General features: G+C 42.2%; 1 protein-coding gene across 5 annotated transcripts in view; it reads right to left on the reverse strand.

The window, feature by feature from the left end:
• ELF1 (E74 like ETS transcription factor 1) overlaps positions 1-27,190 on the reverse strand; it is a 91,293-nt gene that overhangs the window by 63,593 nt on the left and 510 nt on the right. For 2 of the 5 annotated variants that reach the window (XM_082053800.1, XM_082053797.1), the window contains exon 1: positions 5,464-5,613. The exons of 1 other annotated variant lie outside the window; for it this stretch is intronic. The gene's annotated coding sequence lies outside the window, so the exon portion shown is untranslated. Of the gene's footprint in view, positions 1-5,463; positions 5,614-27,190 lie in introns of those variants that run through there. 2 more of the 5 variants (XM_082053802.1, XM_082053801.1) reach the window with 1 other exon arrangement.

The raw sequence follows: 27,190 nt of genomic DNA on the forward strand, positions 1-27,190 counted from the left end.
AAAAAGTTTTACAGCATTTCTTACTGTTGAGATTTATTTCCAGTCCATTACCACTGAAGCAACATTTAATACAGCTCATTTGAAGGACCATAATAGAAGACAATTAGCTTAAAAAAAAAGTATAACATTGTATTATACCAAGCATTTATAATTAGGCATCTTTCAGAGGTGCACATTTAGAAAAATATTCTCCCAATAGTAACTTTATTCTTGGTTTTCTTCTCAGGAAATCCCTCCACAGCCCGTTTTCAAATGGTTTAAATTAATGGTTTTCTATATTACGGCCCCATCAGACAAATTAAAATTGTATTCCACCAAGTTGCTCCAAAAGCAACTTATTTTGTTGTTGCTTTCAGCTGATGCCAGAAGAAATAAGACTTTCTTGAAGAGAAAACAGACAGTATTTTTTAAAAATACCACAAGCCATCCCTAGCAGTCCAACTTGAGACTGCTTCTCAACAGCTTCATTTTCATTCATATGTCTAAACCACCTTTGTTAAAAAAAAAAAAAAAAGAAAAAGGCAGCCCTGAAACAGACACTTCCTCTCTATAGTTCCTTCTTTTCTCTTTTTGAAATAAACAAAAGTTGGCTGTTTTTTTGGGAAAACAACAAAAAAAAAAGAAACAGGACAGTAGCCTTTCTGTAGCACACCAACAAGGGCACCTGAAGCCCCTAGCTCACAAGCTGGGAAGTAAATTCTTGCAGTTTGTGCACGTTTGCCACCCTTTGCACTCCCCCGCATGTAAGCTTCGTAATTATTTTCTTGATAGCCAATGCCCTCATTTGCATCTTTAATACACAGGCATGGTGACAAAACTTGAATAGCTACACAGAGTAAATATTAATAGCTTACATATAATAATAATAATAATAATAATAATAATATAATATCTTATCTAAAATGTAGGATATATACTAAAATAAATATAATAATAAAATAATAGCTTACAGAGGCTCTGGAAAGGGGGGAAAATGACAGCACAAAAGAACAAACATACCAAGAGAACAGGAGTAACCATCACCTCCAAGGACAAGAGTCAAGCCAAATTCCGCCTTCAGCAGACAACGTGCAAACCCTGGTTCCTTCAAGATACAGTTTTAATGAAAGCTCTTCCTAGGAGGGTCATCTTCTGGTTGGAAAGACAGCCTCCACTAAAAACAAACCATACCATCACATCCTTGGGAAACTATTCTTGTTAGCTCCAAAATTATCTAGGGCAGCACATGTAGCACACACAAAGAAATTAAAACTAACAGTACTGGGTCAACTTGCTTTTAACTTGAAATTGAGTCTGGTTGGAAGAGTAAGTTAAACATTAATTTTCTGACAGCGGTCAGCACTGGGTATCACAAGCTGTAACTGTAGTTTCACAATCACAATTTGCTGTGTCTTTCCCTAGCTGCAATATAAAACTGAATAAACACTGAGATTGCTGGGAAGTGGAGAACAGCAGAAGTGACTCCATACAGAGCTCATAAAAGCAGGGCAGATTTCTCCCAACCTGTCAGCTTTATTAACCCATGACCCCATGAAAAACGCAAGTAACTCTAGAGAAACATACAGCATGACAAAACAATATATGCAGCTACGATATATATTAACATGCTTTTGTCTCTCAACAGCAAACAGCAGTGTGAATCAACCAAGCCGACCACCTTCTTTCAATTCTGAAATGCAGCGTCGTGTGGGATGACATTTATACTGAACCCACTTAAGAAGTCAAACCACTACCATGCAAGGAGGTAAGTGAGGCAAATGCGGAAGGAGCTTGCAAATGAAGTGATGAGACCGTTAAACGTACACTAATGGTAACCATCCAAGAAAGGCCAAACATTTCCCTGAAAATAAAAAATAGATTTGGTATATTCACACAAAATTGCTGATGATGCATTAAATACAGGTTCTTCTAGAAACAGACTAAAATGTCTAATTATAGAAGCAGATAGTGACATTCAATCCAACTAAAAGCAACCCTTTCTCACAGTTTCCAACCTATGTATTTAGTATTTCTATTCCTATCAAATTATCTGAACCACAATATTTTTTTTTTCCCAATACAGAAATAATTTTTACATGCAAGGTTGAGAATCGGAGGTTCCTTCCTGGCTAACAAAATGGCTATCGTTTTCACATTCAAAACTGAACCTAGCACAAAGTCACACGTGACCCAAGATGACGGATCTCTTTAGGGACAAATAAATGGCCTGAGCTCTAGCTATCAGTAAAGATTCATCACTAAAGATAGCTGGTAGGTAGTTAAGGCCTAAAGCACTTCAAGGCAAGAATGCATAAACTTCAGTCCCTATCTAATGGGATCCTTTCAGCACAAAGGCGGACACAGTGGGAAGCTCTGCCGCAGGACAGACCTATACTGAAGAATAAATCATTTTTACCTCTACAAAGATTAGTCCTCTCAGGTCGGGGGAGTGAGAATGTCTGGAGCCTTTCACATGGCTGCTGCGGACTTTTGATAAGCAAAAGGACTTCACATTTCAGCAAGTATAGTCTCTGTCAACTACTTTATCTGTGAAGGAACATTTAAGTAAGATTTAAGAAAGCGAATCATCTCTAAAGCACACCAGTGACATTAAAAGGATGAGCACAGCAAATCACTAGTGTATGGCAGCAACGTTTCAGTGCTTACAGAGCAGATCATAACCAAGGCTGGAAATGTGAACTCCACCTCCTGCCACTCCTGTGCTGAATCACTCTGGTTGGGGAAAGTCCTTGTTGCTCCTTGCACACCCAACAAAACTCCAGCAAGTTACCAAAACTGTCAGTGAAAACAACAAAATCTGCCCGTGAAAACTGAGAAACTTTTGGTAATGCTTGCAAGAAGCAATAGCTGGTTTGGAGATCAAAGCTCCTTTTCTGATACAGAGGGAAATCCTGGGTTTTTCTTACAAAATCTTTTCTATCAGCTCACCTAACATAGTCTTACTGTAGTCCCCATCCTTGAACACAGCTGTGCTGAAAAGACAAAAAGGTGTACTTATACACCTCTTGTACTTTGTTTTTATACACAGACGTGTCCAAAGAGTAACGCACACCGCTGAAGTACGGGTTTGCAGCAATACTGAAACATCAGGCTATACCAGGCCAACAACATTCTTTAAATCTGGACGTTTGCTACTTTTTTTTTTTCTCATTTGAGTGCCAAGATCATGGACTTGGCAATTCTAATATTCAACACGTGAAAAAAGAGCAGATTAGAAAACAGGCCTTTCTGTAAAAGCATGGATCTGGAAATAATGTTCAAGCTAACTGGCATCTAATGATACAACTCCCATGGCTCATCTCTCAACAACCACAAACTCAATACAAACTGAAAGATTCCAAAAGAAAAAAACAAAAATGAGACAAACACAGGCTTCAGCTATAAAAATCAACAGAAACTAACACCGTTTCTCTGTCCCTTCTAGTCCACCCCTCTGCCTTCTAAAATATCTGTCCAAGCCGTCATCTGTAAAGCCTGGACGACTTCCCAATCACTTTTTCCCAGCTCCACCACTGCACCCCAGATGCTCTGTAGCCCTGGCACAGCTCTTGCGCAGCAGCAGGAGAGCCTGAACATGGCAGCTTTGCTTTCAAAGGGGAACTGCTTCTCTGCAAAGCCCAGCTCAAGAGAAAGCAGCAGCAGTTACTTACCTTTTAGCACACAAAGAGCATTCTGCCCAAGATACGCAGCTGCAGCTTGGGAGTCGACGTAGGATAACTCACGTTTTTAAGGCTGGATGTCTCAATGGGGTAAGGTACAGCATAAGGAAGGGGAAGAAAGATGTAAGGAAAGGGAGGCTTGTGCTTTGCCGATTGCAAGCATGGCAGACAGTTGTCGCCTCAGCCTTAAGACCTGAAAACTAAACTCATGATGAAAAAAAAGACGACACAAATACCCAAAAGATTTTTTCAGTAAAAAAAAAAAAACTTCTATCGCTAACTCGAAACAATTTTTTTCCAACTGGTTCTTCTGTAGTTTTATCATTTCCTCTGTGGATTTTTCAACATGAAACAACATACCAAATAAATCTCCCAAACCCTAGCAAAAACTGTTGCTTGTAGAAAGAAAAAGGCAAAACATAAAATCAAAAGGTGGTAAAAACATACTGTACCGTAAGATGCAGAAGGAAGATACAAGCGAACACTGGAAAGGCTGAAGAGAAGAGACAGCCTCACCCAAAACACGACCATTTACTTAATGGTTGCCTCCCTCGCTTCCTCCCCTGCAACCGATCGCAGTATTAGGCAAGACTCCATTACACTCCTCAGATATAGGCTCCATAAAGTAAATGAAACTGGAAAGTCTTCCTCCATGCGCAACCGTTTGAACTCCCTGTCATTTCATTTTCAAAAAGAAGATACTCTATTTTATTTCTCAGCTGAAAGACCGAAATATTCGTTCCATAGTGATACACTCGGACAAAACTTATAAAGATACTAGCCTGCATTTCTGTTCAACTACATACAAGGTGGAAACACATGTTCTTTTTCAAAATATTGTGCCAGAGTTCAGAAGTACATAATTAGGAGAATCACAGTGGTTTTTCATCCACTGAAAGTTTAAAAAGCAATTTGACACACCGCAATTACCTCCAGGATTTTCTTCTCCCATTACAACTACCACTAAGCCCATTTTATAATTGGTCTGTCCCTCTGCCATGTACACTATCCCCATTAGTATAATTTCTTAATCATTTTCAGCAAAAGGTGAGTACCGGCCCATTTTTTGTGCACAAAACAATTTAAACCCCTCTATTTTAAAATGATGCCACAGCGGCTGCCACTGAATGAGTTTATTTTGCCAGAAACAGAGTCACAATTTAAGGTCACGGGTGTAGAAAGCAATCCATCTTTGAAACAACAAACCTGCCATTTTAAAGTCGCTCAGGACCACACCTGGTGATCGCCAGAGCAAAGGCGCTGATCACCAACACCTGGCCTGAATCGCCTTGGACACTGCTCTGCTACTTGCTAACGCGGTCCAGGTAAACGCAGCTTCAGAATAAATAAGATTTGTACATAGCTCGGTCAGCCGAGTGGTGGCTGGAGGGGTCAGATCAGCAGGCTGCCCAACACCTCCACATGCTTCGAAAGGCAACAAAACTATAAAATGCGGCAAAATGACAAATGGGCTGTAACACTTATGAAGCTGTTCGGAGCAGCACAGCAGCGGCCGCCGTGCCCTTCGCCCGTGGGGACGCGCTCAGACACAGGCACAGCCGCACGCTGCTGCCCAAAAACGTCGCTTTTACTCGCGGCTCAATTTATTTCTTGCTCTTCCCAGGTGCACCCTACTGCTGCACTTTACCAGAAGTTCCCTTTTTCCCCCAAATCTCCCTCAGACGGCTGAGGAGAGCCGCTCCGGGCGCGGGCAGCCCGTCGAGGAGGCACAGGCCGGCAGCCCGGGGAAGCCGCGTCCCGCCCGGCCCGGCCGCCCGCCCTTCCCTCCCCGGGGAGCACGTACCGTCCGCCTCGCCGCGGGGCCTGCGGCGCCGCCCCGGTCGCCCCGCAGCTTCGTGCAGCTAAAATGGCTCCTGTGGAAGGGGGGAAGTGGTGCCCGGGCCCCGGCCGGTGAGTCACCGCGGGGCCGGGCGGCTCGACGCGGCGCGGCTGGGCTCGACACGACACGACACGCCCCGGGCGGCGGCCAGCGCTCCGCCGGGCCCGGCCCGCAGGTGGCGGCGGCCCTGCTCCGCTCCCCGGGCTGTGCTGACAGGGTGCGGGGGGAAGCGGGGCAGCTCGGCGGCCAGAGAGCGGCTGGCCAGCTTCGCACCCCTCGTGTGGGGAGCCCGGCCGAGCGTGGCTGGTTCGCCAGCTCACGCCAGCGCTGGGCTCATGGCGGCAGCTGCCGCCCCGCTCCCCTCTCCACAGCCCGGGCACTGAGGTGGCTCATAACGTCTGAGCGCCGGCACCTCACAGCCCTGAGGTAACATCCCACCCGCTCCTCTTCATGAGTAATACATAAATAAATACGTTTCTGTGGAACACCTGGTACTTCCTACCAACACCGCCTTGCTCACGCTAAACCAGTTAACTCCAGAAAAAAGGCGAAACTCAGGAGGGCCAAAATGGCTCAGGGAAATGTAGCTTGTGTGCAGCATTTGACCAACTCCAAAGTCAGGGTTTTCACAGAATCATAGAATGTCCTGAGTTGGAGGGGACCCACAAGGATCATTGAGTCCAACTCCTGAACCTGGACAGGACAACCCCACAGTTCACACCGTGTGTCTGAGGGCATTGTCCAGACTCTTCTTGAACACTGTCAGGCCTGGGGCCGTGACACCTCGCTGGGGAGCCTGTTCCAGTGCTCCACCACCCTCTGGGTGAAGAACCTTCTGCTAATGGCCAACCTGAACCTCCCCTGGCACATCTTCCTGCCATTGCCTCAGGTTCTGTCGTTGGTCGTTAAAGAGAAGAGTTTGGCTCCTGCCCCTTCTCCTCCCCTTGTGAGGAAACTGTAGACCATCCCTGACACATTTCTGATATGCTCCTGGTCATTAAAGAGAAGAGTTTGGCTCCTGCCCCTTCTCCTCCCCTTGTGAGGAAACTGTAGACCATTCCCGACACATTTCCGATATGCTCCTTATGCTCTTCAAATGAACTTTGTGCCTCATGAACAACACACTGAAAGCTGCCCCGCACACAAAGACGACACGAACGCTTGGGCTGGGCTCTTCCCACCCATCAGGTGCACCTCAAGGCCTGACAGAAGTTCAGTCTTAGAAATACAGCTCGGAGGGTGAGAACAGAATGATTCCCGCTCTGTTTTAGCGGGAAGGGTAAGCGCACGCTCTGTTTGCAGGCTAGCATGTGCACTCATTTTCCACTAACTTCCAGAAAGACAGAGCCCAAAGCAGCACGCTGGCCCTAAGGGCACGCACAGCACAAACACCAGAGCCCACGCAAGGTGAGAGGGTGTAACCGAAGCAATGAGCAAAGAAGACGTGAGTAAAAACCTGAAGCTACTTCTAGCAAACACATTGAAATAATTGCAGATATGATTAAGTGCAGCTGTCATTAACACCCTACCCCCTCAGTAATAATTAAACAGTAGCCCCACAAGTGATTCGCTGAGCACAACTCAGTGTTTTATGGACATTAATATCTCCAACTACTGGTTATGTTTAATAACCGAGAAGAAAATTTTGGTTTTACTTCCAATTAATTCAGTCCCTATGATACCTGCATAGCACTCAAAGGCAAAACTGGCTCCCAGTTTATTGCTTAAAGAGCAGTTGTCCAGGTATGATTTTATTAGATGTATTTTATCATGTTATTTTGCAGTCTACTTTAGTGGACCATCTGAAGAAAAGCAGCAGCAGAATGTTTTTTATGACTTACTAACTAAAGGTATCAATTCAGTCACTAATGAAGTAATTTTGCTACAGCTTTTATCAAAATGTCCTAATTTGTATTTCTCGGTTGAAAAAAGACCACGTGGAGGAAACACCATGATGTTATTTTAGTCACTATATGTTTTCCACCACTCACAACAGAAGCATTTTCCCTCTGTCCAACAACTTAATTCTAATCCAATCCTACATCTAAAAGTAATTGGAACAGGCTAACCAGGGAAGTGGTGGACTCACCATCCCTGGAGGTGTTTAAAAGACGTTTAGACGAGGTCCTTAGGGACATGGTTTGTGCTAGAGTTAGGTTATGGTTGGACTCAATGATCCTGAGGGTCTCTTCCAACACAAACGATTCTATGATTTTATTCTATAATTGTTTCTTGTGCTGCAAAACTCTTTGGAAATCACGGAGCACTGCGGGAAGAAATCTGACCTAGGTGCACAGCGGTTACAAGGAGACTGTAACATTTGTACAGGGACATTGCTATTTTAATTATTAAAGAAACTCTAATAGTCATGTTTAACAGAGGAAAAAAAACAACACAGTCTTATCCAGGCAATCAACTAAATTGAAAAATCATTTTGTAGTGATAAATGAGCACAAGCTATGCAAACATTTCCAAGTTTCTAAGCTAAATCTGGAAGCAGTATTTTTTTAAAAGCATATGTAAAATGTAAACATACTTAGTGAGACAGACTGCAGGTGGATGTTCATCCCTGGAACTGTATCGGGTTTCTTGCTAATTATAATTTTGACTTGAAGAAGAAGTGACCTAGCCCACTGCTGGGATGAGTATCTCTATGAAACTTAGATAATCAGTTGCCCAAAAGACATAGCTAGACACTGACCAACAGCACAACTTAAGCCAATTTAAACAGCTTTAGCCCTCTGCTCCATCCTGGCTGCATATTCATTGCACCGAGCTATTCCTCTCGCTGCTTCCCAGCACAAATATTTGTGCAGCCGCACAGCACGGCAGAGGCGGAACCCACCAGCAGAAGAGTTAAGCCTGCACAAATAAATAAATAATGCATCGTACAATTTTCACTTTGCTGTTGGCCCCTGCTCCCAGAGAAACATGTGCCAAATTACACCCTGAGGGGAGCTCAAGGAAGCCACTTCTCTTTTCACGCCCCTGGGTTTGGTAATTGCTGTCCCTCCTTCTTGAGTGGTTTTTGAAAGCTACAGGTCTGCAAGAGTGGGATGGGATGGGATGGGATGGGATGGGATGGGATGGGATGGGATGGGATGGGATGGGATGGGATGGGATGGGATGGGATGGGATGCTCCCCGGGAGGCAGAGGAGGGGACCAGGGCAGCCTGCCTGCACAAGGCATGGCATGAGGCTCTGAAGCTGTGTAGGGACACACCACAGAGATGCACTCTGGAGGTATGCTGCTCCACATGAAAGATGGATACATGTTAGCCTCATAAAAATGGGCCTAAAGGAGGTTTATGACTGTTTTCAGCTTTCATTTTTGGGTGGAGGTTGGAGAGGAGAAAATGTTACTTGGATGAAGGAAAGGGAGGAGAAACTTTAGATTTAAAAGCTCCTTGTTTTTTATTTTCCTGTTCTATTTAACAGAAGGTCACCACAACAAAAGCCTAGCAAGCCCCCATTTACATGGGACCCCGTGGTGTCATCTGTAAAGCAGCTCAAGATGCTGTAACTCCACTATTGCAAGAGGAGATCTCCCCACCCTGCTCTCAGCTCAGGCTCATACCATCAACTTGCACAGGCTCGGAGCCTCATCAAATTCCAGCTCAACACTGGATAAAAATCTGATTTAAAGAACTTCCATTTCATATTTGGTTTTGTAGGATCCCAGCATCTCAAGCTTCACAACATATTTAATCTCAGGCATCCCTGTAGGAAGGAAATCCTCATAATCCCATTCACAAACTTGGCATGGAAGACATGTGAGCAATGGATGTGCCCCAGACCACGCTGTATGCGTATGGGAGGAGAACACTTGAACCAGCCTTCACCCAAGTCTTGAGTTAGCACACAAACTCCTGCACCTTCCTTTCTCCTCTCCAAGCAACAGCAGCAGCACTGCTACAACATTTTAATGTATCTACCATGGTGTTATTGTCCCAGTACTTTGGATTGGTGGACTGGCAGCTCCCTTGTAGTAGGTATCACATAAAACACAGACTGAAACTACTGTGGGTTTCTACACTGCCAAATACGTAATGCTGTAAATATTTACACATTGGAGGAATTGCATCAGGAGATGATAAAGTTAATTTACTCCTATCCCCAGAGGAAGTCTCTCCTACAGGACATTAGGTAAAGTTCTCATCACTGTTATTCAACAACTTAATCACAAATTAAGATGATCAATTTCTGATATTTTTAAGATTATTGCTTGCAATCTGGAAACCTCTTGCATTTTCAAAGATTTCAGTAAAAAAGCATCTCAAAGGAAAAGCATGGAACCCAGGGTTTCAGACACCTGGAGTGCAGTCCACGTAGCTATTTAAAGCAATTTAAAGGTCTGGTTCAGTAATGTTTTACTGCACACTGAGTATAGGCCAAATATACAACACAATGAATTTGAGATAAAATAGTCTACTTATTCACTGTGACGGTCTTCTGAACTTCAGCTGAATTGCAGGAAAAGAAAGGTGGTAGTAAACAAAGCACATATGAACAGGCCACTGCTCTTTTCAAAGGCTGGGAGGGAAGGTATCTGGCTGTCCTGCATGTAATTGGAATCCTTCAGATAATAAATGTTGTCTTATTTCAAAATACACAAGAGAGTATTTCGCAAGTCTGTGGTCAGGAAACTCCCAAGCCTCCAGAAATTACGCCTTGCTAGCAGAAGGGGCAAGAGAGGTGTCTGAAATGAAATGGATTAACAACTGAGCACCAGGCAGCTTTAACCTCATCCATTTTACGCTTCCAAGTTTGCCTCCAGTGTTTCCTAGTGAAGGCAGATTTGGCAAGGTGGCTGCCTCTGCCAGCAGCACAGCAACATCCCACACAGCTACAAGCCCCTGACCTTGAACAGCCTTGCAGAAACTCTTCTTGGATCACCTCTAAGGTATTCCTAGGTCACATCCCAGAGATGACAAGCCTCTAGGAAAAATCTACTTATATAGTCACTTTTCCTTGCTCTTTTAAGTTCCTTCCTTCCTCCTTTTGTTATGGGTTTGCCTCTGCTGAGAAGTATGCTTCTCAGTATTTCTGAGAATGGCTTAAGATGTGGTTATATCCTCCTTTTTACTGACAAGCTGTCTTCACAGGGAAAGAATTGCAAAAATCCAGGTGGTAAATACAGCTCTGACACAGGATAACCCCTGATCCACACTCAGCCAGAAGCTACAGGCTCCAGCTTCTCTCTGACAATTCTCTAACAACCCCGACCAAGCTTTTCTCTCCCCGTCGTCTGTTTGTACCGGTTCTGGTCCGTTTGGTACCTTTTAAACTTTGTGCTGATCCCATTAAACGCATTAAGTTGGCAGAAAGCTGATCGGCGTTGGTGCGGGGCATTGGCCACCACTGAATCAGCCTAGAAAGGCTGTGATGAGCACTGCCAGCAAAGGCCATAGGACCTCTCTCTGTGGGTGGTAACGATCTGCTAGACTGGCCCAGCAATAATGTAAATTTTCACTCCTCACATGATTGCACATTACCTGAAAAAAAACTTGAGGCATGTTAGCTGGGGGATGCTGCAGGGAGAGAGAAGGGACAAAGATGCTGCTTAACCCACAGCTCTCAGACCTGAGCTAGCTCTGTTCCACCCTCCCTCCGGCATGCTACTTGCCTGTTTGTTTCGGAAAATGCACTTAAAGCCATTAAACATCCTATAAATACACCCACCAGTAGGTGCGACAGAAGTTACACTTGTAAACCCACAGCTCTGAGGCAGTCACACAAAGAACTCAAAATAAAGACAGAACAAATTCATAGCTGATACTACTTCTGTCAGCAGGCTTTAGATCCCCCCCAAAAAAAATCACAGAACAGAATTAAACCATGATCTGCAAATGTTTGTAAATCAGATGCAACATTACCTGGTTTTCTCAGGTGACAGACAGGAGAAATCATCCTGCCTCACCTAATGTTATCACTAACCACATTCGGACAAGCAGTTAAGGCTCCTGCATCCCGAAACCCAACTCCCTTTAGAAATTGCTGCTTCAGTCCTTCATTCAGGATCACTACACCAATGCAAAAAGGGCAATGTCCTTTACATCTTTAAATACTGTCTCTAGAACCTGTTTCAGCACAGGCCCTACAACAAGTAAAGCAACTAATGGGAAGATTGGGAAGCAAACAGGGAATGTGTATCAACAAATGGGTAACTAACTGGAGTTGATATTATTATTATTATTATTATTATTATTATTATTATTATTATTATTATTATTATTATCTAGAAGAGCTTATTGCTTGAAAAGACAAACAGATTCTGAAACAAGGCAGAAGATAGTGTGGTTCTAATTAATGCCCAAGTATAGCCATGCACTATAACAGCAATGTTATTTATGTACAGAACACCTCATTACAACATATTTGCAACAAACAAAACCAAAATGACCTCATTTTTTTATGGTAATAATTACTGGGTATCCCAAGAGAACCAGCAAGGGCATAGCAATATGATGTTTTTATCCCAAATTCTCACACTGTGTGTACCAGCCCTGAAAATTCTTTAAAAATATACTTCAGTTTCGTACAATGCTATACAATCCTGATTGTAATAAGATTACACTAGATCCACATCTTTCCAAGGGAAATGATCAGCTCAGTATACAGCTGGTTTGAAAGACAGGGACTAGGTCACCCAGCTATTTTTATGGATTTGCACTTAAAGCTTGTAAGCAAATACGGGTTTCCTGCTATTGTGCAAGAAAGACACAAAGGTGAGGGCATACTCAGCCTGAAGTGAAATTGATAAATACTGTTCACATTTAAAAACATATATTTAAAATAAAAGGTTAGATTTTCCAGGAATAAGAAACTGTCTTTCCAGAAAGAAAGTCCATCTTGATTCTTGAAGTACATCAGTGCTGGACATCATCTCACAAGGTGAGCTTCAGATTCCTCACTATTATACTCCTTAGAGCTCTGTTGCTTTAACAGGATAGTTATATGTGCTCTGGAGTCCTTGCAAGGATTATTTTTAAGAATACAAGCTCAATCTGAAACTATTAGAGATATTACTGAGTCAGTAGCAGTAAAATTAGGCTTTGCTCTTTTCCTTTCTAATGCACACACACAAATTTTAAAAACTCAGAATTATTTGTAAACACGTACACGTTGGGTTTGTTTTTAATGTTGGAATTTTGTCATCCATGATATAATATAGGAAAAAAAACCCAAGCAATCAGGCAAATGAATGAATAGAAATATATACCAAGTGAAACTATGTTGCAAATACACAAAGGAACATAAAAGCAAGGACTGGGTGGTTGTTATGTAGTCAAACAGTGGTTTCTTATCTGGGACACTCTGTAGTATACTGAGGAATCCTCATTAAAAAGCTATATTTTTCCTCTTCTCATTCTGTGAGTCACTCATTACATTTTTGCATGTTGCAACACATTCATGAATAATAAACACATACTGGGAAAAAGAAAATAAAAATATCCAGTGTTCATGTTCGATTTTTTATGTCTATATTTATCAGTATAAAAATCAAATCAAGAATGAAGCTGAGATTTGTAAAAGTTTCTATGCAAGGAATGCTATTAATCACAGACAAAGTATTTGGTACGGCCAGAGACAGGCGCACAGATATGCACAGAAGTTGCAGCACAGCAGTGTCAGAATTACTATTATTGTCTGGCCTTTGTACAGAGCGAGAGGGTAAGAGCAGGGATCATAATGTTCCTCATCAAACCCTCTCCTGAGGGAGAACAGCCAGGCACCGCCCTTAGCTGGACAACTCTGGACCCAAAGCTGTACTTTTGCAGCTGCTTTATTTTTATTTTTTTTTTAAGGCTAGGGAGTTAGGTTGTGGAGAGTGCGCAGGCCCAGAAAGTCAGCCGCGCTACAGGAAATTATTGTTGATATCTTGAAGAAGTACCAGGGAATTATTTATTCACGTTTGTGTTTTAGACCATAACAAAAAGTATCTAGCAAATGCACATGTTGGGGTGGTTGCTGCAAGGTTTTCCACTGCCCCAGTCAGATGAAAAACTGCTTCTCCGAATTTTTGTTGTCCTTTCAATCCCACCACCCTAGGCAGGCCATATGGGCTACCTCGCACACTTGTGCTGAGTCCCTGTACGGATGCAGGCCAAATTTATGGAATTGAAGGAAATCCAGACAGACATCATTTTTAGAAAAATGCTGAGCTAGAGTTCCACAAATACTTTAGATGCTTATAAGAATGCAAGAATATTTCTGCACTGCTCAGGATGTGAACACAAAGGATGTTCATTACTGCTCTTCCAGCTGCTCTAATTAATGGGAAAAGAAAAAATTGCTAACTTGTAGAGACAGGAGAAAAAAAAAAAAAAGTTGTGGAAAAAAGTCAGCTCATGTGAATAAATCCATTTTCCATCACAACTCATTCAGATGGAGAACTGGCTATTAAAGAACAGTTAGCTACAAACATGACCCAGTAACTTGCTTGTACAGGAAGCAATCAATAGTTTTAGTAGCAGCCTTGCCTATCCAAATACATGCTACATTAACCAATTCGTGAATACAAAAATCATGGAGAAGAGAATGTAAAAAATAAATAGACTGCAGGACACAGAAAGGAGGGGTGTCAGGGGCTTGGGGGTGCAGGAAAGGTGAACTCTCCACTGGAAGACCAACATTTTGATGTCTCAGCTGCTTTCCAAGTTGCATGAACAGCAGTCTTACATCTATGCACTGATCTTCAGCCAGATGAGCAGTCCTGCCAGCAAGTTCTGTAAGATTACAATCCTGTGGATCACCCCAAGAAACCAAACCATCCCCTCTACAATTGCCAATTGCCCATAAAAATGAGGTGCGGCAGTCAGTCACATCCTAGAGAATACCAGACACACACACACACACACACAGGCTCCGTTCCAGCAAGAATTGCTGCTAGTACAATGCATTTTCCAAAAGCCTCCCAGGAATCATCTTTCTTGATTCTGTGGCTTAGGGAGCCCCGAAAACAAAATTGGGAACCAGAAGCTAAGAGAATGGGAAGACATTATGGCAGGCATGGTTCCACAGATGTGATTTTCCTCTTGCTTTCCCCTAGCAGAAGTCATTCTTTAATGGAGGGAGCTCAATATTCTCCTCAAATCACTTGTCATAAAGACTTAATATTGTCAGTGCTCCATTCAAAGTACTATATATACACTTAGGTTTGTTATTTTAGTCTAATATTGTCAATATAGCATTACAGTATATATGTTTAACCTTATAACCCATTTTGTCCTGCATTTACTGAGGGTCCATCAGCTTTAAAGATACCTGTGCTCTGGAAAACTTCCCACTAGCCCAAGTTGGATGATTTTGACTCCCTCTACCATCAAGGGACAGAGACCTAAATTGGAGGATAGAGTGCTCACATACTAGGACAGTAACCTAAATTCAGAGTGTTTCATCCTCTGCTTCTCTGTAACCAATTTTATTTATTGAACTTTTAATGCTCCCCATTTCTAGCAAGACACAATAGAAATTTATTCCAGCTTTGCATATCAGACAAAAATATGCTACTTCTGATTGTGGTCACAGAAATCTTCCTTTATTTCCACCACCACTGAAGAGTGACATCAAACTAATTTAATTTTAATATTTGGAATAAGAACAATTAAAACAGCTTTTCTTGAGACAGTGGTCAATGATCTTACTCAGGAAGGAGAAACAGTAAAGAAAATGTTTTTTGTATTTTTTTTTTTTTAATTAATTGCTCACATCCTCAGGCCTGTTGGTTTTAGGATATGAGCGCTTACAGCTTTGCACAAGCTATGAGCAACTAAATCCCTGCTACTCTCTGTTCTATGAGAAAATGAACACCCTTACCATAAACAAGCACCCTTTAATTCCTTTATTGCTAATCCTTAATTGCATGCAGCAGGCCTCTGCAGAAGATCCCAAATAACCTACCCGAAGGTTGTGGTTTCAGGTGATTCTAACAGGGTTAGGTACATTATTTCTACTTACTTTCTGAAAATATACCAATTTCCCTTCATTGTATTCAAGAAAATTGCATTACCTTGTGAACATTTTCAAAGCTATACAAGTATATAATTTGTGCACCATTCCGGCAGAAGTCAGATCTGGAGGCGCAGAAATTATGCAACAAAATGATACAGCACTTTGCAAAATTCACGTGTATCATTAAACATCAACTAGCAACACCAGACAGCAAACAGGAAAGATACCACCTGCACCATCAGGAGATGCACATTTGCATTTTTGAGGAGAAATGGCAGCTGGACACCGTACAGAGAGGGAAACGGGGAGGAAGGAGAACCATGCTTTGCACACAAATCCACAGGAAACCTGGCTCTTTAACGCCCAGGGAACAATTCATGTTTATAGGCAGAAAAGCAGAGGCTGAAGATGTGCTGGCCAAAGCTAGCACAGCAAAGCTCTTTCAACCTACATAGACAAAACAAAACTGAAGAATGTATAAAACAGCATATAATCACTGAGTAGCTGTGTTGGCTCAAGGATTGTTTTCTTCCACACTTCTGTATTCTTCAAAGCGGGGCAGGGGGTGGTGTAATATAAGGCATAAATGTAGAGCCTTCTCCTTCCTAGTTCTGTTTCACTAAAGAAAATTATAACCAGGCTCTCACCCCTTTGCTCGTCAGCCTCCTGCCTTGCAGAACATCATTACTGGTGTGACCACATAGGTCTTAAAAAAAGGGAATGACACTCACTCACACAAGGTCATTCCCCTTTCCCCTATATCCAAAAAGGTCAAAAAACGCTGCAAACTCAGTTCTCCTAATGGGATTTGGATGCCAGTAATTTGGGATGAGAAGACTTGTGTTAGGTGAGATTTAATCCATGAGGGGAAAGGATAAGAGGACCCCACTCACTACCTCATTTTATACTGTATTCAAAACATCCCTGATACGTTTTATGGGAAAGATCAAAATACATGATAAAATCCTTCCCTCTCTCTCCTGACTTGGACCCGTAAGAGTTCAATTTTATGCAAACATTGCCAAATGTCAGCCCAAGGAAGACCTGAAAGAATAAAACAAAAACAAGACCATACATATTGGTGCACTCAGGTTTCATTTTGTTATGAAGCTCCTCTCTACAACATCATCCAACATCACAGAATCATTGAATGGATTAGGTTGGAGGGGACCTTCGAAGATCATCTAGTGTATACCCCATAATGGGCAGGGACATCAGATTGCTCAAAGCCATGTCCGACTTTGAACACTTGTTCCTCCACATCATCCCTCTGACGAGAGCAGAAATACACTTCTTCTGGCTGTGCTTCTATAAGTCTCATTAAGATGTCTCCTCATCATCCATTTACTTTCATACCAAAGGTATAAAGATTTGGAACCCTCTGAAAAAAAACAAACATTGCTAGTGAGAAAAAATGGAGCTGGTGGCAGGCTACTCATTCATATACTCTTTCCTCCCACACCACTTATGAGGCCTTGTTGCCTTAGTTTCTCCATCACTTTCCCTTTGAGTCTGATCACCGGCACCAATCCCAAGCCAACAACAATCCCCACAGAGTTGCTTGGGGCTTTTTGTACCTTCCTCGCTCTCTGCAAAGCATGGGAAAGTAAGCCCAGACTGTTCAAAAGGAACTGGGAGATCCTGAGCTCTTGGAAAGCGCTGGTGCTTCACGGATGGCTACCACTCACTTTGAAAATCTGATAATTAATTAGGTGAAAAAACTGCCTGTCCACGCTTCATGCCCTTCATCTCCTCAAAACTACATCACTTTAACACAATGTTTGGGAGAGGAAGAGAAAGAAATCTAAGCTGTAACTACAGATGATTGCTCTTCAATGTCATTTGGTAGCAGCATTCAGATTTGAGTCCATTTTCGTCACATTCAGTAAAAGCTAACACCTTGTTCTTAAAAATGGCACCAAAATATCCTTCAGTAAACAAATGTCCACACACTAAGCTGGGTTACAAGAATTAAAATTTCTTACTATAGGCAATGAATTCAACTCAACATTCATCTGTAAGCGATGATCTAGCTCCCAGTTGTTCTGCAGTAGTTTAAATTATCACAATTTTATCAGCAGGACTATTCACAGTTTCTTCTACGTCTTGTTTCCCTGGCTCATATCCTCACAGATAGAAGGAGAAAACTACTTTGATCTACATTCTTCTTTTTCCTTCCCTTTCTAATTTGTTTTACCTTATTTCCTTTCACTCCCAGCTCTGTTCTCTATTTTTCAGGCATAAAACATTCACGATGTGGTGGCTCCACAGAACAAAAGCATAGAGACATCTGGTTTTAAGCCACCCAAGTTGTGACCACGTTCCAGTGAGAATTCACGTACCATTGTCATCTCCTCCCTTGCTTATCTGGAAGTGGTAAGTAATTTATTTTTTCTGGCAGATAAAACAAGTAATCCCAAGAAAGGATTTTCTCCAGAATAGTGAAAAAGCACCTTTAGGAATTTTATTTCTACTTCAGTTCACTAAAAAATTGAAGGACATGATTTAGAAAGCTGGCTGGATAAGAACAAGAAAGCACACATACAAAAAAGTACCAGTGACAGTGTTTGTAAAGCCACCTTCTCACATCAGTCCTCCAGTTTCATAGAATCACAGAACAGCTGGGGTTGGAAGGGACCCCTGGAGATCACCTAGTCCAACCCACCTGCACCATTTCTTTGCCATTGTATCCAAATCAGTGGTTTTCCTAATACTTCCCATTTAGAATATCTTCCTCTGCTGAAAGGCAGTCATTCTGCGAACATGAATGCATTGCTATACAAAAGAACCACAATTATGCATTTTCTCCCTTAAACCACACCTGCACAAATACTTGTGCCTATTGAAACACCTATAATAAGACTATTGCTTAGTCTGATACTAAAATATACAGCTGGAAACTTAAACCCAAACATGTATGTAACAGAACACACTCCTCCTTCAAAAAAAAAAAGGGGGAGGGAGGGGTCGATATGGTTGTCCACATGTCATAAACCAGAAGCTCCAATGAACTACGCAGACTCTAACTCTATTTAATGTCACTACATGTCTCAACGTCAATCTGAAACAAGAAAAGGGAGAACTCATGAGCCCTGGAAGACTAGAGAATTCAGAAAAATAAGTAATATTCTCGACAGGTATTGAGGCAAAGACAAACCTGGAACCTCATCTGAGTCTTAAAGTATGTGAAGAAGTACACGCAATTTATGACTAATTCTCCACAAGAAAGGTAATTCTTCAGGAAAACATGAAATGGGTAGTTTTCGTTCATTAACGTACATAGATTTGGGAAAAGAGGAAAAAAAACGAAACACCTAACTAGTGAAGACAATGAGGGAGCTTGTATTGTAGCAGCCTCATGTACGACTTGACCCTCCTGCTGCTAATCACGCAGCAATTAATTAAATAGAAACTAAACCACCCCAATTTCTGATGCAGCTTTTATTTCAGAGGGATAACCCACAACATTTACTAAAGTTAAGGTATTGGTTTTCCCACAGAAAACATATGGAGACCTCTTAACCAACATCCCGAATATGTGCTGTGAGCATTCATCTGCCTGACCTGTGTTTCAGACCGCCCCAGGAACTACAAACCGGCAAAGCCAAGTAGCTAGATCAGACTTTAGGTAATGTATTTGCAATAACTAACCTCAGATGAGGTACATAATGACACAGTCACCTCCTCCCCTCCCCAAAGAGTATAATAATCATAAAAGTATACCAGTAAATTTGAACACAAGGACATTAAAACTATTTAACATCTATTGATGTATCCTGGAAAATTTCCACAAATGGTCATTTGCCAATAATATAAAAGCATATTTCTGGTTCTCACTATCTTGACTGCAGTACATTTACGGTCAGAGGCCAGTTCATTCATTCATTCATTCAAATATTACACCTGCAATGGCTGAAAAGTTTTACTACACTGTAATATTAACATTTGAAAACCGAATTTGAAAAAGCCTTAGAAAAATATTTTACAAACCCTAAAGACTAAACCTGTTAACACATAAAACTTGTTCAACTAGGAAAACCTAAAAAAAACCCTAAAGGTCTGTTTTGGATGTCTCAAGATGAAAGTTTCACTTGAAAAAATATCCAGCGAAAGACAGCTGCATAGAGCACACAGATACCCAAACACATAAATAAAAAGCTCAGCACTACTTTAGTGGAGGTAAGCAGGTGCTGGGTGACCTACTCTCTGCACACAATTACATGTGGGTGTAATTCCCCTCTCCCAGAAGGAAACACAAAAGGAAAATGCTGGCACAAGTCTTCCTTGGGCTCAAGGGGAAACATATTTTAATGCATTAATTAATTAATTAATTAATTAAGTAATCTGTACTTAGTTACTCTGTTTGCACATTTTTGATGTTTAAATCAGTTGATCTCCTCCAAAATACTGAGGTTTCTGTAACTGCACTGCACTATGCAGTTGGACTATGGACTCTTTTCCTAGAGATTTATTGTTCTCAGGTAACACATTATCACATGTTAGATCAGTCTGTTCCTACAGCATTATATAAATGGTAAGTACTGTCACCATCCGTTTTCTGACTAGTCTTGCTGTACTTATACCCACAATACCACTTCCCCTGTCATTTATCACAAAAAAAACAGCAAATTCTATGCCACAGGGCAGCATAACCTCCTCACCTCTTCGATTTTTTAAACTGGTGACAAAGAGGGCTCTTTCAGTTTACCTCAGAACAAACCCACCTGCTGTCATTCTCTTAACCAACACTGAGAGGCCTTGCAATTTCTCATTGAACTGCCCCTCCAAACAAAATTAAAGAGCTGAAAACAGATGCCAGGATGCTGTTCAATCCCTCCTTGCCCAAGAAAAGTCTCTGAAGGTCTGCAGCAAGTTGCAAAATCCTACAACTTGCCCATCAGCAGTTCCACTTCTCAGCCACCAGCTCATGTCCGCCCCAGAGAGCCTGAGCACCTCCCAAAAGCATCCGATTCACACCTAATGTGCAAGCTGCTGGAAATGACACAGTGGCAGCGTCTCTCCAAGCAGCAGCAGATGTTGAAACAGAAGCTGCAGCAGCAGATACCACGGGAGGGACCTTCTGCCAGGACTTGCAGCGTGCTCGGTTTCCTGCCTGAATATACGACACATAAATGAGTCGCAGAACAAGGCCAAGCAAGTGGAAACATCTCATCAGATTTCACTGATGCCTGTATAACCAGGTACTTCAGATACTGTAACTACTTAGCATCACTTCTATTAATGGAGGAAAAAAACAAACAACAGAAAATTGGCACTGCCTAGAGTATACGTGTGAATCTGAAATAGTAGGTTTTAACAAGAAAAAGGATATTTCTGTATACACAAATAAATAAAAGAAGGAAAGTAAACTAATTCTAGGGAGCAGACAAAATTCCGTCTTCAGTGGCCATAGATGTGCTGGATTAGGGACTATATGGGAAATTTGCACACACACAGCAGGTACAGAATAATACATTCACTAAAAACATCTAACTCTTGACTATCGTAATTAGAGTTATATTTGGCTCTGGTGAAGGGGGAAACCAAACCTGGCAGAGAACACAGTCCTACTACTATTTCTAGCCGTTGTTAATTTGGTTGTCTGGGTGCATAATTATCCTACACAAACACAATTTGTGCTGTTAGGTTTACAGTCAATCAGTTACATAGCTCAACTATTTAGTAGTATTATGTTCAAATTTGATATGCCCCTGAGATGGACATAGGTCTCCTAACAATTCTTTACATTTTCATCTCAGCCTAAAGCACTGTTTCATCTCACATACAGCAAGGCAGTAAAACTCACTAAACATTACGAACACAGTAAGATGTCACAAGGTGGCAAGCTACAACCCGTGACTGCACTTTCAAAACAGACATCATGTGGTGATTCTCTTTATCATCTCCATATCAAACAGAGTTTTATCTAACTACTAAAACATTAAAATAGGATGCAAAACTTACAGTTGATTCTTTGATTTTGCCATTTTCTGGGAATAAATTTACTAAAGAACCTAACCAGAGTTCTGAAAAACTGAAAACATCCAATCTGATTTGTACTTTATTAATGAGTTGGATCCTGTATCTCCTAGAAATCAATAGTGCATTATCATTAACTGCAGTGAAAGAAGTGATAGGTGTATGGGTCAGACCCTAGAAGGCTGTACTGTCATTATTTTCTCAAACATGCACATCCCAAAGAGGCACCAGAGCAAAGTGTTTTTAGAAATCGTGTTTGAGAGGAGTACTTTAGTGCTTAAGTATTTCCAAGCAAGTGGAAATAATTATATGCATGTTTTCGAGAAGTCCAGAGACACTGATTTACAAGAACTTAGGCTCTTCGAGTTTCATTTTTTCTCAACAGGAAAACTTCTACTAATGTCATCCTGCATAGAACGTGCAATTTGTTACCTTAAAACTTTCATAGGATATTTTAAAGTGTAAATTAAAAAAACCCAAATCAAAACCACTGTGTGAAATACTGAACATCAGTCCCTGGCATTCTTTTGCGCACCACGTATGCTAGAGTAGGTGCAATAAAATACATTTTCTACAGAAAGAAATACTTTATCACTTGAAGTGTATTTATTCTAGCTCAGATGCCAGGGGAAAAAAATGTGCCTGTTATATTAAAAAGAACAAACTATGGAATTATAAAAAACATCATCTGAAAACTATCTAGGCTCAAGTGCGACTCCCAGGCCAAATGAAACCTTCAGCTTTATGGTGAAAGCTACCCCAAAAGGAGCTCTGCAGGTAATACTTCACCTTAAGTTGAACAGTCAGTTGTGTTTCAGGTCACAAAACTATTTCACTGCCATAACTTTTGTTGGTTTAGTGACTGCCAAGCCACACACATGTGTGCCCAGGTCCCTGTTTCTGGTGTCTGGACAGAGAGGGGGCCAAGGGGAGAGCGGGACTGCAGGTACCATGAACCCTCAGCAGCTGACTTCTCAACAGTAAGCAACCTCCTTGCCTGTGTAATGGCAGGGGAAATGTCTTTATCCCGGAATATAGCTGTCAGTGTCCTGAGCAAAGGTACACCAACCTGGGAATATGAGGGGATTCTGTACTGACAGAGAGAAGTGAGGATGGTGAGTACCCAATAGCCTGTCTCCAGCTGCCACCAGATCTTGATGCTCCGGAGGAAAAAGTGTATACAATAATTAATCATAATCCCAGAAGTTAAATTAGGCATCAAGAAAAAAATGGTCTTCCTGATCCAAGACAAAACCAGCCAAGTTTTGAAGCATGACATTTTGTTATAATCTTGTCCAAGTAGCAACATGTGCTACAATACACGGAAAGCGCTACAAATAATCTTGTTTTCTCAATCCAAGGAAGAATGTAAGTGAATAGAGCACAGTCCCTCCTCCTTCTACACTGAATGGAAATGTCCTCCACAAAACAAAGTCAAAGCACATCTTTGAGAAGGAAACCCCATCTCACTTTAAACACTCCCAGTAACAGCAAATCCATCAGAATGCTTTATTGCCCTCATTGCTACCTACTATTCCAAGATACAACATCCCTAACTTCAGCTCCCACTGAATGTCTCAGTATGTTCATGTATTTTCCTCACACGTACGAACGATATATACAGGAATCATTTCCCTCTTGGTCTCCCCTGAGCTGAAAAAACTCTGCACACCTGAATTGTGAAGCTTGGTTTCCAAACCTGGATTACTTTTGTCACTGTGCTCTTACTAATATTTCACATCCTCCCTCACACGTGAGTAGCAAAACCAGACACAGAATTCCCGTGATCTTGCTAATGCCACGTATTTTCCTATTTCTGTGCAATATTTATATTGCTATACAGCCAAAGACCACACTTCAGTCACGGCGTTACAATGAAAACCCCTGTTGAGATGATTCTCCACACAAATTCTTAAGCCTTCTTTCACATTACCAGTTTGAAGACAGTCTCCTATCCTGCTGGTGTAACCGCATTCCTGGTTCCTTTGTGTCTGTCTGCATGAAAAAATGCCTTCTGATGGGTGCTAACCATTTAAAAAAGTGATCTGGAGTACGCCGTACTAGTAACTGATTCCATACACACACAAAACCATATGTAATCTATCGGTAATGATAAGATACAATCACAAAAACTGTGAACATAATGATATCAAGCAGCCTTACACCAAGATCCAGACTCCGGGGGACCCCACAAGAAGCAGCTGCATTTCCATAGACGAAAGGCATGCCTAAGCTCCTCTCTAAACTAAGAAAGATTTATGGAGCAACTTTGCCAAAGTTTGTGGTATTCCACAGTGACTCCATGGCACAATTGTTTTAAGCAAACATTTCACTGCAGAGTCAATTGATACATCAGGGACACAATATAGGGTGAGTCTGCTACAACAGAACAGTTCATGAATAGCTCAGGAATTTGGGAGATGTGGTTTTTTACACTTCAAAATGCTGGGAAGCAATTTGCTCTAGTTCTACTGTAAATTGGTCTTTAAAAATTGTTAAGCCATTCTGAAAGATCCAGATCGAGTAAGCCCAGGCTTGTCATTTATTTCAAGGATTCCATTTTAAAGTTTTCCATTTTTCAGCCAGGAAAACAACAATGAATAACGTAAGGAAAAGCATTCATGCAATTAACCAAAGAGTTCTAGGCTACATTCTCTATTTAAAAAAAATCACAAGTAACTGGGTGTCAGTTGGGCAACTGGGTAACCTATTAATTAATTGTATAACTCAGCGGTGTATTTGCCTGTACATAAACATGTACACAGTGTTGATGCAGCTTGTAGCACCGCCTATTAGGCAGTTGCTGAACACTTCCAATGCAAGATGCTGCTTCCAGCTGCTTGTAACTTGGCCAGACTTTGACTGCTTGGGTTGAAATTTTCCAAGTAGAAAGTCTGCCTCAGGCTAAACTTTGTTCCATGTGTTGTAGAGGTTGCCTCTGAGGGAGGGGTGCAGAAAGAGGTAGAATGTGATTAGAAGAACTCAGCCAAAATAGTTCAGCTGGTCTTAGAAGAAGACCAGGGAAAATGCCGTCTTTTAATGTTTATGGAAATCTCTGGCAAATGTGGAAGGCTGTAGCACCCTTCCAGCTCTTGGTGACAGATTTGAAATCTGACCTGAGGACTGGAGCGGTTATATTGGAGGTGTCCCTTTTGCAGGCCCCATGAAAAATCCACCCACATTCGGTCAAACATCTGAAGACAAACTGCACTTTGCGCATTTTCAGTAGGTGTTTGCTAGGCCATGTCCACATTCTTCTCATTTCCCACTGCTGATCATACAATGGCACCAGCTTCTTGCGACATGAGCAAGAGTCCTGCTCCTCCTTGACCTTTCCCTGCCCCGGCCTACAGATCTTCACAGCAACAGAGACCACAGCCATGACCTGCCACCATGGGTTATCCTCAACAGAGAGATCAAACAGCAGAGTCCCAGGCATTACTTTAGGAAACAGCTGATGAAGGATGGCAACATGAGGACACTACCTATCTGCTTTTCTGCCCTTTCCCTAAGGGAATGAAAACCTAGGAATTTACGCACAAATAGCAGTGTTAAAAACATGATTAATGCTGCAGAATTTAGGAATTATTACAACTATGTGGCCAGTAGTAATTAAAACTATCTCCTAGTGCTTATATCCATGAAGGTCAATCTCTAATTGTGACTGACCTGGTCACATTTTTTCCCCCATAGTAGCTTTACTACAATTAACATACAAATTCCTCTTTCTGCCCTTTTTCTCTAGACTATCACAACACATTTTCAAACCACAGAGAAAATTCTTCCTTTTATCTTTTTTTTTTTTTTTAATGATTCTCATTACTACAGTAATCTGTATGATAAAGGATACTGTTATCCACGTATATTTAAAGGTGGAAAACTAAGATAGGAAAAGATTACAAAAAAAAAATCTACAAACATTGAGCGAGCAATTCTAACACTCAAAACTTGTATTTCTAACAGGCTTTGACCTACAAAACATGTTCTGTACGTTGAGAGCAAACAGCTGCTGACTTTTGTTTCAGGTGGACAAGTTCAGCATAAGTGCAAAGCAGATCCCAGGGACTCAGGCCAGGCACCCAGAAAAACCAACAGCCCACGTGTGAAAACTTTTCTGTTTACATGGAAAACCTACTGGAAAGGCAGGGGCTGCAAAATCCAACTCTCCATCCATCTGCCTGAGGTATGAAACTGCCTCTCCCTCTGGGTATAACCATCTGCCTTGTTCACATCACCTCATCCCTACACCCTTGGTGGATGAACTTGGGTGACGGACCATGACCTGAGCTGGCCGTGAATGACGGCTGCAGATCCCGTCCCAGGGACGGCACCATCGCACACAGGCCCAGTGCTGCCAGATGAGCCCGGCATTTTTACAACTCCTGAGCGCTTTGCCAACATACCGACAGGGCAGGGCTGGGCAGAGAAGTAGTCAATGTATAGAATATAGAGTATATAAAGATCAGCTGCATCCACTGGGTGGCAGGCATGTTTCAGGGGACGCAGATCCGTGCATTTACAGAGGTATATGAACGAAACCTCTTAAATACTGTGCTTGTTCCCCGTCTCAGCAGCAGCAGCAACTGAATAGATGTGGTTAAAAAAAAAAAAAAAAAGTCCCACGGAGAAAAAATAACATATTCAGCCTTCATTTTAACACCGGCTTCTTGCCCGCAGCGTTCAAGCAGCCCTGGCACTTGATGGTCCGAGCTATGCGGACATGCGGTGCCCCAAGTCACTTCTGAAGGTGGGTGCCCTGATGCGAGGCAGCAGGGACCTTGCAAAGGTCTCCAGAAAGTCTCTGCTGCACTAATTAATGCGCAAAGATCGATGCCTGCAGAGGCCACACCTTTGAACTCTTCCCTAATACAATGAACTGGGGGGAGGGAAGTTTTTTTGGACTAACAGCTGTAAATGTGTCCATGTGCATAAGCAGCTAAGTTTTCGAGTTCAGAGAAACAAAAAAAGCTAGTATTTTCCACGGATTTCCACTTAACATCTAAGCAGAATAATTTCAAAATTAACTTAAAAGATGTCTCTGGAGAAGAGGCCGTCGACCAAGTTTCAGTCCAGCACATATTTTTATAACCAAGTTGTAAACTACAGAAAAAACTACACTTCTAATGGAAATGCTGACAAACGCATAACTGCTGCAGTTAGTTATGACAGTCTGACCACAAGTCCTCCTCCAGGAAAAAGCAACATTACTTCCCTCCTCCTTTTTAAAGCAAGCTGGGGCAGGGGATGTGCGATATGTACGGGTACCTCTGGTTTATCTTTCTACTATGAATTCAAGCAACTCCTATTACACTTATTTCCCACATGTTGAATAAGCCACCCCCTGTTTTTGCCATAAACAACCAGAGGGCCTCTTAAACCCATGACTCACTCCACAGGCTTCTCCTCCACCCTTGCACACAACTACAGCAAAAGGTTGCCAGCTCTAGCCGGTGAATTAACATTATTTTTTTCTTTTTTTCTTTTTTTTTTTTTTTCGCGGCACCGTCGGGAAATATGTCGCACAGCGCTTGGCGGGGGGTGGATACAAACCCGGGGTGACTTATTTGTGGGGGGAAGCAGCTGAGACGAGGCTTCTGCTGCTTCACCAGCCCCAGCCACCCGGAGGCGGGGGTGGGACGAACGCCCCCGGGCGGCAACACGTGTCGGGGGTGCCCGTGCCCCGTCCCCTCACTCCCGGTCCCCTCCCCCGCCGCCTCAGGAGCACACGCCGCGGCCTCCCCGCGCAAGGGCGCGCGGC

The sequence above is a fragment of the Streptopelia decaocto genome (assembly GCF_964273445.1).
Source record: "Streptopelia decaocto genome assembly, chromosome: 1".
NCBI lineage: Eukaryota > Metazoa > Chordata > Aves > Columbiformes > Columbidae > Streptopelia > Streptopelia decaocto.